Here is a 15,635-nt window from a genome sequence, read left to right on the forward strand (position 1 = left end):
AAGTCTTTAAACCTCAAACGCTGAAATCAATGCCGCAATTGAGCACAATTTTGTTACAGTTCATTGCGATCATCTTTATTGTTTCAAGTTTCAAGTGTCTAATTCACAAGCACTTTCTCTGCACATTGCAGTAACAGATCGTTAAGTATTCTTGACTCAACTAGTAAGCTGTTGTTGGATGATGCATTGGTCCATAAATGAAAAATCAATTTGAAATCTGGAGATCCAAGGATTTCCAAAAGGTTAACAGTGTCTCTTAAAGCAGCCTCAGGTTTTACTCTTCTACATCTTACAACTTTTGTTTCGCTATTAATTGCACTAACTCTGATCATTCTAAAGCTAATTACATATTTTTGAACAAAGGAAACACACATCCTCTTAGAAGATATGACTGAGTCTACTAGTTATGCAAAATTTTATCACTTGAAATGGAAAAGTTTGAAACAGAGACAAAGAGTTAACTGAAGTGATGCTGGAGGGACACAAAGGAGCTGTATGAGTCAGGGGTTGGGGAAGCAGCTCAGAATTTTTTTACCTTCCTCTCAGTCCTTAACTCCTTTTACTTTTCTGTAATCATTCAATGGCTACTATTGCTCACACCAAGTTAACCATCTCCCTCGAGAGTCTGTAGTTGGCTTTTTAATTCTGGTTCTTTTTTCTCCATTTTAAGGTTTAGAAAAGGCATCAACACAGCATGATATTTAAAGGTAAGCACCACCAAGATTTTCATACAATTAACCGGCCAGTCACTTGCTAGCTGTGATAAAGAGGCGATCTGTGTTTTGTTTATTTTCTCTCCATTTTTTCTTTATAACCAAATCTACATAATAATACAGGAGAGAGAGAGAGAGAGAAAGAGAGAGAGAGAGAGAGAGAGAAGAAGAAGAAGAAGAAGAAGAAGAAGAAATTAAGGCTAGATTCAATATCTACAACATCTTACTAACATCAAGGTCATTGGAGACTGAATATTAGTTCAGTTGCAGTGTGGAGGTTGTAATGCAACAAGACATTGTGTGTCAAGTCATGTGGCATCTGCTAAAAAGGTTGGCAATGTTTAAGTAATGAAAAGGGGGGGGGGGGGGGGTGAAATATAAATCAGACCTACTGTGCGTACTTTCCTATGAGAGGGTGATACAACGAAAGATGTAGCCGCAGTGCGTGGCACCCAGAAGAATGCTGGCTATTTGCTGGGGGTAAGCATACAGTCCATGGACCCAGAAAACGTACACAGAATAAATGGGATCATGACATCATTATAGAATCTCATATGAGAAAAAAATGATGGTTTTTTAATGTAAAGTAAGAAACTTTTGTGTTACTGTTAGATAAGGCGCGCTCTTGTTTGAGTTCTCATAGAGAAAGCATGTATTGGCGTCATGTTAATGGACTGCAGATACAGTTATGAAATAAACAACTGGAAAGGGATGATCAACATTGAAAATAAGTGTTCAGATGACATTTGTTAATTTGGTGCAAGTATTTAGTTGGAAATCCATAGCAATTTCCTGCAGCAGAGAAGACGTTTCACAGAAGTCCGCATGGGAGGGTCACAGCATAGCTGGCCCATAGAATTCTACACAACGGCCAGAATTACATACAAGCCAGATTCGCCAAGAAAAAGGTAATACTACAACAGAGCACGGTTATGCACAGAACAGGACGCAAGTCAAGTAGTGCTGTGATATCAAACTAAACTAAACCAACTAACACAACAAAAGCTGAAATGTAGATTTCTTTCACTGTCAGGTAAAAATGGCCATGACGATTTAAACTGAGCTCACTAAGAGCAGCACTGTTTTAACACGTGAAGCTGCTAGTCAGTTGTGGTACACCTAGTTTCACTGCATATATCAAAATAAACTGCAGAGGCCCTTAATCAACTGTGGCATTGAGAACTCCAGTTGAAAAGCTCAGCTATGCAAAGGGTACAAAACCTCTGCTGTTTACACCCATTCCAAGGCAATCAACATGAAAGTCCTAAAGGTATCCTCTCACAGGACATGAAGGCATTATGAATGAGGAGCTGCACAACCTTCTTGATGTCTTATACTGGAATTTCACATTCTTCTACAATGCGAAGCATGAAAGGAAGTATCTGCCACGTCCGATTTTTGTCTTGTCGAGAGAAATGCATCCAATGAGATGCAACACCAATTTTATGCCACACTGGAATAAGTCATAAGCAGTTGAAATCCATATTTTGCGGTTTCTATATTGCAGAATATGTGTCATGCACCAGTACATTGAGGATCTCTTGAAAACATGTCTATTTTAGAATGAATCAAACAACGGAAACTGCAGGATGGAACAATAACAATTTTATAAAGACGACAGATTGCTACTCACAATGAAGAGACTGCAACACATTTTTTGGCCAAAAGGCCTTTTTCTGGAGTAGAAAACCCACACACATTCACACAAGCACAGCTCACACACACTATGTGTCTCACTACAGTTGTGCTTGTGTGTTCCTACTTTCTAAGAAGGCCTTTTGGCCAAAAGCTAAAACATTCAGAAATACTTTTGTTGTGGCTGACTGCGGCTTAATGTCTTCTTTCTATGATGAGCAGCAATTTATCCTTTTATAATATTGTCATTTTTGTTATGATTTGTTATAATGGCAGGGAAGTACATACTGGTAATTGAAGGCTTTTCATATCTGATCACTGTGTGTGTGTGTGTGTGTGTGTGTGTGTGTGTGTGTGTGTGTGTGTGTGTGGAGAGAGAGGGAGAGTACACATGTTTGTTTTGTCTAATTCAGATGAAGGCCTTTTCGGTTGAAAGCTTACTTGTCTGACCATCTTTTGGTTGGGCCTACCTGTGATTCATCATCATATGGTGAATAGCAGTCTATCATTTTCATAACGCTGTCAAAACAAGATTTTTAAATATGTACAATGTGGGAAGTAGAAAAATATGAGAGAGCAAGAGCAGTGGAGCCAAGACAGATTTAAGTATTAATACATATTTTATAACATAAATTTTGCCAAAAGTGATTTGTGGTACATATTATTTGTCATTGTTAATTACAGCATATTTAGCATTCCTCTACCAGCAATTCGCCATTCAAGTCATTGAGGAGTCTGGAATTTTCTTCAGAATCTCTTTCAATCTTCTTTGGTGATGGCTGACAGAGTTAACATAACTATTTTATGTTTGTCCATTTTTGCAAACAAACTATGATTTGCATCCAATTGCAGCCAACAACTGCTGCTGGAGAACAATGCAAACACAAATCACAAAGAGGAGTATATTCTGCAAGATGCAGCAGCTTATTTCAGAGAATGTAGCAGCCACTAATGGCGTGCTTAGCAATGAGAAACACATCCCGAAGAACAGTGTGGCCACCGTCCGCCACCCAACACTGCAGATGTATATCCCTCCATAATGGTGTTCATAGGCCCCGAGATTGACATTCTGCTGCAAGAACACATTGACAGACCACTTTTAATGCTAATTATGGTTACTTGCACATGGTGACAGGTTCTTTCGTAACAGCATTTTTTAATATTTTTAAACCAACAGCTTCTGTGTTGACTTCTAGTTTAGTGTTGACATCTAGTTTACTGGCAATAGTTTATGCAAGAATAATGTATTGAAAATTATTGCAATTTTCCAAGACTAATTATACAGACCTTTGACATATTTCAAACATAGGTCTACATCACCACATAAAACAAACTTTCAGCGAGACCTACTTTGAAGAAATCTTTGAACTAGAGTTCCATACCACCATCTGTCTTCCAAAACAATGTGTCCTGTCATTCTCTTCATCACCCTGCAGTATAAACAGCATCTCTTTGTGGATGAACCTTTCTCCTCTTTGGGTGGAATCTTCTCAATGATTTGTCCTGCTGTGGGCTGTTCAGGTGTAGTCTTTATTTAAGGTCTCCACATCAAAATGAAGCTATACTCTTTCCATCAGTTTACAGCAGTTTTATTATCAACAGCACTCTGAAATTTACATTTTCTTCTTTGTTTTTCTTCAGGCACAATTGAAAAATTCATAAATTGGTTTTACACTGAAATACTCATAAGCCTAAAGGGTATACGGAATGAGTTTTTTGATGAAAAAAATTGATTTTTGGGTAAATACATTTTCGAAATATTTACTCTCTCCCGTTTAATACCATGTATAAAATATTTGGATGACGTGAATAGAACTATTTTAAATAATTTTTTTAAATAATTTCGACACACGATGTTCCGCACCTTGTATATGAGACGCGAAATATACCTGATATAGACAGCCTTGCCAGAGATATAATTGAGCACAAGAGAGTTAGCTTTTCTGTTGGTTACACTGCTAGACAGTTGACAATAGATTGTGCACCATTTTTATTGTTTCCTTTGTGAGTACATCCATGTGATTGTTGTGAAAGCCATATGTGGAGAAATCATTGACTTTTCTTTCCTTCAACATGCCAAGACCTAGTCTGAAGGTATTTAGAGAGCGTGTACATTGGCACAAGAAAGTTAAGTGTACTAAAAATTCGTCTGATTCATCTTCATCAGTATCTGATGTCCCAGTAGCAACTAACCTCAACACTGGTAGTGATACATTGAGTGATGCTGCTGCCACTACTCCAGAAAGTGCTTCAAGAAGAAAACTAGCTGGAATTGAAGAAGAATACAAGAAACTAAATGCTGGGACTATAAAATATGAGGTAATTAACGTCTCTTTATTATCAGACATTTTGGAGAATAATGTGTGCTGCAAACAATGTGGAAAATGTGGCATTTCATTGAAAACAAACTTACATGTAGGACTTGCTTGTGAATTAGAGTTGATGTGCAGTTATTGCAAACACAGTGTTACTTTCTTCAACTCCTTACATGTTACTGCAGATACAGGTAAACTATACAATATAAACATTAGACTGGTTTATAGATTACGGTGTATAGGAAAGGGCAGGGTTGCAGGTGCCATGTTGTGTTGTGTGATGAACCTCCCTCCTCCACCGTCAAAATTTAACAAACACATAATTGCAATAGGCTCTGCTGTAGAAGATGTGGCATTGGAAAACATGAAAGATGCTGTTGAGGAAGCAGTTGTTGAAAATAATAATAGCACAGACTTGGCCATAGCTTTTGATGGAAGCTGGCAGAAGAGAGGCCACACATCTCTGAATGGTGTATTAACAGCTACAAGTGTGGACACTGGTAAGGTAGTTGATGTGGAAATACTTTCCAAGCATTGCAGATGCAAGGAGAAAATGAAAAATAAACATGAAGAGGAGTGCATGGCAAATTACTATGGGTCAAGTGGTGGTATGGAGGTTGCTGGTGTAAGAAGTATTTATCAACGCTCAGTAAAATGGTACAATGTTAGATACATAAATTATCTTGGAGATGATGACTCAAAGGCTTTCAAAGAAATTGAAGAACTGAGACCCTATGGTAACGATGTGAAAATTTCCAAACTGTAGTGTGTTGGCCATGTTCAGAAAAGGATGGGATCAAGACTTCGACGGCTCAAGGCTAGCATGAAAGGCAAGAAGTTGAGTGATGGAAAAACTTTAGATGGGAAGAATAGACTGACAGATGCTACAATAGATCATATTCAGAAGTTAGTGCTATGGTCTAGCAATAAGACAGAATACAGCAGATGCAGAATTAATTAGAAGAGCAGTCTGGACTCTGTTTTTTCATACAGCTTCAAACAATGAGAATCCCCAACATGGGCTATGTTCAAAAGGAGACGATAGTTGGTGCAAGTATAACAGAGGCAAGGTAACTAAGAAACAATACAATCACCCTCATCACCTGCCACCTGCCATAATGGATGAAATAAAACCAATGTTCCGAGACCTCGCAGATATTAGTCTACTATAGAAATGTCTTCATGGCCGGACTCAAAATCCAAATGAGTGTGTGAGCCATGTGATATGGAATAGACTACTTAAAACTGTGTTTGTGGGTATAACCATACTTCACTTTGGTGTTTATGATGCTGTTTCATCATTCAATCAGGGCAATATAACAAAGTGCAAAGTTCTGCAGAAGTTGGGGCTCTGTGTAGGACTACAAACTGCCGCAGCTATGCTTTGTTTGGACAAGGAACGGCTCAAGTCTTCAGATAATGCCATAAAAATATATTCAAAGATGGCTAGACAGCATAGCAGAGCCATCAAGAGGAAGCTGTTGGACGATTCTGATGATACAAGCTATGGAGCGGGCTTGTACTGAAGTAAAAACTTTGAAGCTAATTTCCTGTAACTTTAGTTTTTGTGTGTTTAAGGTACATTTTCTCAGGGCCTATGTATAGTAGAAAGATGAAATTTTCTGTAGTTGTTCCTTAAGACCTTCTAATATATCTGAATTAAAAGATATGTGGAATTATTTTGTATTAATGGAGGTAAATTTTAAAATACTTGTTAAAATGTATAACTTTTTTAACATTTACAAAAAATAAAATATCTGAAAAACTATACATTATTTTTTCAAAATTAATAATTCAGCATAAAAGTAGAACATATCTCTGCGTTGTGTGAAAAAATCAAGAGTATCGTCCAAATAACAAATGAGAAAATGTTCCTAACTTTTAGCTCCATTTAATTCTCCTTTTTTTCCAAGAACAAAGCTTGTAGTTTCTGATCTTTCAGACACACATAATGGTAAGACAGGTTTGGAAACCAGATTTTAAACTCCAAAACATTTCCTGGGGCAGATGTTAATTCTCGCCAAAATTCATTGGTTATAAACTGCAAATTAAACCACAGAAATAACAGAAAGGTACAAAATCAAGATGGGACCTAGATAAAATAAAAGAATCGAAGGTGGATAAGCCACACACTGCTGACAGTGTCAAAGATAGCATTAGGCAACAATTGACAGAAAGGAGGGGAAGCAGTACAACTGAAAACAAATGAATAGCATTGAGAGATGAAATAGCAAAGGCAGCATAGAATTGATTACCAAACAGGAAAAACAAGATTAGGTAGAAATTGTTGGATAACAAACGATATTAAATTGAACTGATGAAAGGAGAAAATACAAACACAGCAAATGAAGCAGACAAAAGAAATGGCATAGCAGGAATGGGTAGAGAAGGAATGCAAAGCTGTAGTAGATGAATCACTATGGGAAAGATAGATGTTGGCTGCTTACAGGAAAATTGCAGTGACATTTGGAGAAATGAAAGCATCTACATGAACGTTAAGGGATTGAATGACAGGCCAGTGCGAAGCAATTATGCAATAGTGGAAAGGTGGAAGGAATATGAAAAAGATCTATATAAGGAAAACAAATTTGAAGACAAAGTTATACAGCACAGCCATTACCAACTTTTGACAGAGAGAGAGAGAGAGAGAGAGAGAGAGAGAGAGAGAGAGAGAGAGAGAGAGAGAGATACACCTAGACAATGGAAAAGCACATGGTAACTATTTCCTGGCAATGTGCTGGTGACACAAAACACACGAAAGGACGGACACAAACAGAATGAGAAAACATGTTAGTTAGTCTTATCACAGCTGAAATGGCAGGACAGGTTTGGCTGGTGTACACTGAAGATGGTGCTACATGCACTGCAACATCTACATCTACATCTACATCTACATCCGTACTCCGCAAGCCACCTGACGGTGTGTGGCGGAGGGTACCCTGAGTACCTCTATCGGTTCTCCCTTCTATTCCAGTCTCGTATTGTACGTGGAAAGAAGGATTGTCGGTATGCTTCTGTGTGGGCTCTAATCTCTCTGATTTTATCCTCATGGTCTCTTCGCGAGACATACGTAGGAGGGAGCAATATACTGCTTGACTCTTCGGTGAAGGTATGTTCTCGAAACTTTAACAAAAGCCCGTACCGAGCTACTGAGCGTCTCTCCTGCAGAGTCTTCCACTGGAGTTTATCTATCATCTCCGTAACGCTTTCGCAATTACTAAATGATCCTGTAACGAAGCGCGCTGCTCTCCGTTGGATCTTCTCTATCTCTTCTATCAACCCTACCTGGTGCGGATCCCACACTGCTGAGCAGTATTCAAGCATTGGGCGAACAAGCGTACTGTAACCTACTTCCTTTGTTGTCGGATTGCATTTCCTTAGGATTCTTCCAATGAATCTCAGTCTGGCATCTGCTTTACCGACGATCAACTTTATATGATCATTCCATTTTAAATCACTCCTAATGCGTACTCCCAGATAATTTATGGAATTAACTGCTTCCAGTTGCTGACCTGCTATTTTGTAGCTAAATGATAAGGGACCTATCTTTCTATGTATTCGCATCACATTACACTTCGCTACATTGAGATTCAATTGCCATTCCGTGCACCATGCGTCAATTCGCTGCAGATCCTCCTGCATTTCAGTACAATTTTCCATTGTTGCAACCTTTCGATACACCACAGCATCATCTGCAAAAAGCCTCAGTGAACTTCCGATGTCATCCACCAGGTCATTTATGTATATTGTGAATAGCAACGGTCCTATGACACTCCCCTGCGGCACACCTGAAATCACTCTTACTTCGGAAGACTTCTCTCCATTGAGAATGACGTGCTGCGTTCTGTTATCTAGGAACTCCTCAATCCAATCACACAATTGATCTGATAGTCCGTATGCTCTTACTTTGTTCATTAAACGACTGTGGGGAACTGTGTCAAACGCCTTGCGGAAGTCAAGAAACACGGCATCTACCTGTGAACCCGTGTCTAAGGCCCTCTGAGTCTCGTGGACGAATAGCGCGAGCTGGGTTTCACACGATCGTCTTTTTCGAAACCCATGCTGATTCCTACAGAGTAGATTTCTAGTCTCCAGAAAAGACATTATACTCGAACATAATACGTGTTCCAACATCAAATGGTGCAGTATTGAGTGTGGTCTTTTTTTGCAGCTGCACTCACTGTGAAGGTTCATTTCACCTGCTGACAAAGTGGAAGTATGATAGTAATGACACAAATGCTTAGCTCGCTCTTATGCGTGTAGCATAGCTACTGATTGCTGTGGGTGAGGTGTACAGCAGTTGTATGCACAATGATACCCCACAAGGCAAACTCCCTATCACACTTTCTATGCACACTTGGACAGGAAATTGTAAGCGTATCCTTCAGTGAGGGGAGGCAACAACGTGAGCAACCAGTAACAATGGTAGCCATGAGGGCAATGTGCTGGGGTTGATACAGCATTGGGGTTGGTACAGCACAATCCTGGTGCCAGTACTTTGCCCACAGCAGAGGCTAGCAGGGCCTTATGACAACTCTATGCACCCAAATTCCATCCAGTGCATGCAGTTACTGGATGAAGGCTATTTTGCTCCACAAGTGACCCTGGCACCATGGTGCTGACAGAAGCACACAACAGATCCCCATTTCCCTGCCACTATTTTGTTCACTGATGAAGTGACCTCGATGCAGGAGGGAATGTTCAACCCCATAAGGCCCATATGTGGTCAGAGGGGAAGCCACATGCAACAAGAACTCATGCAGCCCAGAGGCAGTTTTCATTTAATGTAAGGGCCAGCATCACTGAAGACCAACCATTGGGCCGTACTTGTTGCCCCAACATTTGAGAAGCACAACCTATCTTGTCTTTCTTCAGCAAGTATAGACACAGCTATTGAACGATACACATTTACCCACTACAATGCGCTCTTGTCATATGGGTTTAGTATAATGGGGTTCCCTCACATTGCAGTCTCATGTTTCAGCCACCTGGAAGCAATGCACTGTCAACATTGGATCAGCTGGGGTGGTTTGGTGCACTGGCTAAGGAGAATGCCAGACCACAGTTGCCGCGACTACTTCCTCTGGGAATATGTCAAGACACTGGTGCACAAAACCACTGTTAATAGTGCTGAGGAACTTGCACATATCATGGCAGCTACTGGGGAAGTTTGGGACGCACCTGCTACATTCCAGAATAACAAACCTTCCATTTACCAGAGACGTGAGCCCCGCATCATGGTCCAGGTCATAATTTTGAACACCTTCTTTGATGATGATTGTTATCTGTTTTTGTTCTTATTTCTTGGTTTCTACTGTACTAACATTGATAAATATAAATGTGTTTTCTCACCCTGTCTGTGTTCATCCATCCTTTTGTTTTGCCTCTTCACTACCCTGCCAGGAAAGCATTTCCGAACATGCACTACTCTGTGATCTTTCATCGTCTAGATGTCCTCTATTTCTCCTGAAAGTTTGTAATGCTTGCTAAGACATCCTGTACGAAGAGAAGAGGAAGTAGATGAAGATGAGGTGGGAGATAGGACACTGCGAAAAAATTTGACATAGACTTAATCTGAAAAAAAGCTCCTGGAGAAGATGATGTTCCATAGAGTTATGAAGGTCCTTGGGAGAGCCAGCCATGACAAAACTTTTCCACTTGGTAGACAATATATACAAGAGATAATAAAACCTCAAACTTCAAGATAAATGTAGTCATTCCAGTCACAAAAAGTATGTGCTGACAAGTGTGAATATTTCTAAATCATCAATTTAATTAGCCATGGCTGCAAAACACAGACAAGTTTCATTTAGAAAAGATGGAAAAGCAGGTACAAGCTGGGCTCCAAGAAGACCAGTTTGGGTTTTAGAGAATGTAGGAAAATATGATGCAATACTAACCCCATGACTTATCTTTGAAGATAGGGCTGAAGAAAGGCAAACCTACATTCACACTATTTGTAGATTTAGAGAAGGCATTTGAAAATGTTGACTGGAATAATCTCTCTGAAATTCTGGAGGCAGAAGGAATGCAATGGAGGGAGAGAAAGGCTTTCCACAATTTGTACAGAAACCAGACTGCAGTTACAAAAGTCAAAGGACATGAAAGGAAGGCAGTGATTGAGAAGGAAGTGGGTCGGCCTATTACTGATGGTATTCAATCTATACAAGCAAGCTTTGATGGAAACCAAGGAGAAATATGGAAAGAAAATTAAAATTCCAGATGAAGTGATAAAATCTTTTAGGTTTGCTGATGACATTGTAATTTTATCAATGACAGCAAAGAACTTGGGAAGTGCACCTGAAGAGACTGGATAGTGCCTTGAAAAGCAATTATAAAATTAATAACAACAAAAGTAAAACAAGGGTAACGCAATGTAATCTAATTAAATCACGATATTATGGGGGAATTAAGATTATGAGGAGTTGTTATTTGGGCAGTAAATAACAGCTGATGGTAGAAGTAGACGGGATATAAAATACAAACTAGCAATAGAAGAAAATTATCTATGTAAAAGAGAAATTTTCTGGCAAGTTTTTTCTGGAGGTATCTGCCTGGAGTGCAACCTGGTATGGAAATGAAATGTTGATGATAAACACTTCAGAGAAGAAGAGAATAGAAGCTTTTGATATGAGGTGTTACAGGAGAATGCTGAATATTAGCTGACTATGTAGATAACTAATGAGGAGGTATGGGGTCAAACTGGGGAAAAAAGACATTTATGGCACAAATTGACTGGAAGAAATGATCAGTCGACAGGAAACATCCTGAGGCACCCAGGAATAGTCAGTCTTGTAATATAAAGAAGTATTAGGGGAAAATTGTAGAGGGACTACATGGAGAGCTGGATCAAATGTCATCTGACTGATGCATGCATGATGACGATGATGGTGAAAATAACAACAAAGCTACACTATTTATGAAAAAACTGCATTACTTAATACATTCACACTTTCTTCCCTCAGAGCCCCGTTAAGGCTGCAGTAATTTTACCATTACAGAATGTAAAAATTAAAGCAATCTGTTTCTTTTCCATCTATTTCAGCACCATAACATCCCGTAAGCAACAGACTACAAGTTCATCTTTGTGCAGTCTTATATGTTTACAGCATCATGTACTCTCTTCCTTATTCATTGAAAGTGTGCCAGCTACATTCATATGTCTTTCCTTAAAAAAAACTGTTCATCAAGGGAGTATGGCCTAAGCTGAAAAGAGGCTCAACATACTTTATGTAATTTGACTTGTTTTTGAGAGTCCCCATACAAAGAAATTATGTTTATATCTCTGTGGAACTTCCTACATAAATCCCAAATGGCTACACATACAGTGATAGTAGGGACCAGGAGGTAAGAGTGTCACTGTTGATGCAACCTCCTTATACACCAACATCCCATACGCCCATGGCCTTGCCATGTTTGAACACTACCTCTCCCAACGCTCTGCAGATTCCAAACCCACCACTTCATTCCTCCTATACCTAACCAACTACATCCTAACCCATAACTACTCCACCTTTGAAAGAAAGGTATAAAAACAAATTCGTGGCACAGCCATGAGCACCCACATGCCACCTTGCTATGGCAACCTCATTGTGGGCCACCTAAAGGAAACATTCCTAGCTTCGCAAAACCCCAAAATACTGGTCTGGCTTAGGTTTATTGATGATATCTTTACAATCTGGACAGAAGGTCAGGACACATTATCCTCATTTCTGCACAACCTCAACACCTTCCTCCCATCCACTTCACCAGGTCCTCCTCCTCTACCCATTGTGCCACCTTTTAGATGTCAATCTCCTCCCCTGTGGTGGCTCCATCCACACCTCAGACCACATCAAACCCACCAATCACCAACAGTACCTGCATTTTGACAGATGCCACCCCTTCCACACCAAGAAGTCCCTGCCATACAGCCTGGCCACAGCTGCTAGACACATCTGCAGTGATGAGAACTCTCTCGCAAAGTATGCTGGAGGCTTCACAAAGGCCTTCAGAGACAGGCAGTACCTTCATGACCTAACACAAACAGATTTCCCATGCCGTACTCCCCCCCCCCCCCCACCTGATCCTCACATCCATCCCAAAAAAAAAAAAAAAAAAAAAAAAAAAAAAAAAAAAAAAAAAAAAAAAAAAAAAAAAAAAAAAAAAAAAAAGAGCGGCTCCCGTCATCCACTACCACCCAGGACTGAAACAACTGAACCATGTCTAATGTCAGGACTTTGATTATCTATCATCATGCCCTGAAATGAGGAGCATCCTACCCAAGATACTTCCACTCCCTCTCAATGTGATTTTCCGCTGCACACCCAACATCTACAACATCCTATAGTTCAATTCTTTTATCTTGGCGGTTCGCGCATGCCCGCCCAGACGCGGGAGATTGCTGCGTTGCCAGTTGTATGCGCCAAGAGAAGCAGCGCCATAGTATAGTTTGCAAATTTACGTTTAGTGGGGGAGCGCGTAGTTTATGAAGTAAAGCCACCACGGCCGCATTAACCATTTCACTGCTACAGAGATGTGCTCCCCGCATTCCGCGATGTGCGCGATTTTGTTATCATTGCACTGCTCGCCTGTGCAGACACATGGTGTTTCGACTGCTTTGACACACTTTATCATTCGATTTCACAAAAACTATTTGGCCCAAAAATTTGATTTTCACACATCATCTTGACTGATACCTTCCCCCCATAAATGACTTAATTTTGTTTCGATGTTCAACGCAGTTATTGTGCAGCATTAGACTTAGTAAACCATTGCACGAAATTTTGAAGAGCTTGCAGAGGTAAAAGTCCATAGCGAATACTTTCCGTATGGTCGATTTTAGTTGCCACTAGAAATTTCAAAAAATTACATTCAAACGAATAAAATTCATGAAGTAAGACACTTCGATATTGTTTTTAAAATAAAGAAAATATTAAGCACCGATCAAGGTTTGAACTCAGAACCTTTCGCTTAGTAGCCATACACTTTAATCACTATGCTAACACAGCTCATCATTCATTAAATCTCCTGTAGGACTTCAAAATATCACGCAAAACACCAACAAACACTGCTGGTCTGATTATGAATTACTCACATTTCGTCTAAGTACAATATGAAATAAACAATTACCGCTCTTCTTTATTGCGAAAAAGTATTTAGGGAGAATGATACAAACACCTTTCCTTGCTATCGCCTGAATTAGGAGGCTTATTGCTTGTTTAGTTTAATTAATTAATAGAGTATGAAGCAATTGGTATAAAGAATGCTTTTTTCAAACTTTCTATAAAAGAAAGTCTGCTATCAAGACATTGCTTTTGTTCAGTTACTTTACTTATGATGCGCTCGCGCGCGCGAGAGTGTGTGTCCTATTTTTCTACAAAGGCCTCGTTGGTCGAAAGCTTATCTGTAACAGTCTTTTTGTTGTACCTATCTGCGACTCAGCGCCTTTGCTATATGATGAGTAGCAACTTTCCTTTTCACAATACTGCTACATTCCATCCTGGATTTTCCATTGTTTGATTAACAGTCTGAGTGGTGTAGACAATCATGTAGTCATTGTGAATGCTGGTTTACTTTTACTTTCATTACACTGGTGGCTGTAAATTTTAATTTTCTGTGGTCAAGAGGTTGTTTAGAAAGAGTCTTTGAACTATCCAAACAACATGAACCATCCAAGTCATGAGGGCAGTGACAAACTTTTCTGAAAAGTTTATTCAGGCTCTTGGCAATTTTAAACCATAGACTTAAATTTCTTATGGTATGATTTCCCAACAATGTGTCTCTTTACGGTAGCTTATTATACAACTAATATGAGAAACATTAAATTCTATGAACCTACATTTTTGGGTACTGACATTCAATTCCAAGCTATATTTTCAGTACATCAAGAGCATAAGTCACTTTTAGCACAAAGTGATGCCATACTCCGTTGCCATGAGCAACACATTGTGTGAAAGTTTAATCATTTGATTTCATGCCGAGTATTTTCAGTTCTTGAGAGTAAATTTAACTTCTCTCTTCTGAAATCATCTTCAATCATAATTGCTTGATTTTTATTCTTAAAACATGACACTGATGATATAGCAAAATATTGAGAGTAAGACAATAAAAGTACTATTTGCTCACTACATTTGGTTTTATAATGCAAGATCTAACAAAATAATTAAAAGACGGCAGTTTATGTATCTGCAAGATAAAATGCACTGAAATTAGACTGACAACAAATAATGCTCCACTTGACTCAATATAAGAGTGACATACTGATTTAATGCTTAGCGCTCTCCCCATCCTCACGGGAACAGCATGCCTCATCAGCCAATTTTTTTATCTGACCATTAGGGCCTGTATACACTTTCCAACATACTAAAACTCAGAATTTCAGAAACTGGAATCAACAAAGCTCTCTGTAATATAAAACTTTGTAACTTTTCTGAAGGTGGCTGTGAGTCAGATGAGAAAATTAATACTTAAAAACAGGTTCCTGTTTATGATGCAGATTTTGTGGATTGACTCAGCAGCCACAACTATTTGATTCTTTCTGTAACTTACCTTCAATAACACCCATTTCATAAATCTGTAGATCTTATTCCATCAATTAACACTAGTTATTTTTACGTCGGCATCTCATACCTCTCAGCTGCTTCTCAAAGATGGACAACACATGTGGAATAAAGGAAGTGGGAACGATAGGTATCGGTGGAATCTCAGGCAGAGAAGGAAAAAAGAGACAGTGCCTCCCCTCCCTTCCCCTCCCCTCCCCTCCCCTCCCCGCCCTCTCAGTCAAAGGAACTTAAACAACATTTACATCTGATAAATATTTTTAAAAAGGATTATGTATGTAAATTAAGCGAAAAGTGAAGCTAGCAAAATAAAAACTGTCTTACTCTCAATCTGTGGAAACATTAGAACCTTTTGTACTTACATTGTGAAAATCATAAATGTTAAAAAGCCATCAAAAACACTTCAGTTTCTTATAGCAAGCACAACAGAC

At 39.2% G+C, this 15,635-nt stretch overlaps 1 protein-coding gene across 2 annotated transcripts in view; it reads right to left on the bottom strand.

Moving 5' to 3' along the window:
* Positions 1–15,635, bottom strand: part of LOC126360778 (serine/threonine-protein kinase D3) — a 172,316-nt gene that overhangs the window by 120,599 nt on the left and 36,082 nt on the right. The window lies entirely within an intron of this gene.

This window comes from Schistocerca gregaria, chromosome 1 (genome assembly GCF_023897955.1).
Source record: "Schistocerca gregaria isolate iqSchGreg1 chromosome 1, iqSchGreg1.2, whole genome shotgun sequence".
NCBI lineage: Eukaryota > Metazoa > Arthropoda > Insecta > Orthoptera > Acrididae > Schistocerca > Schistocerca gregaria.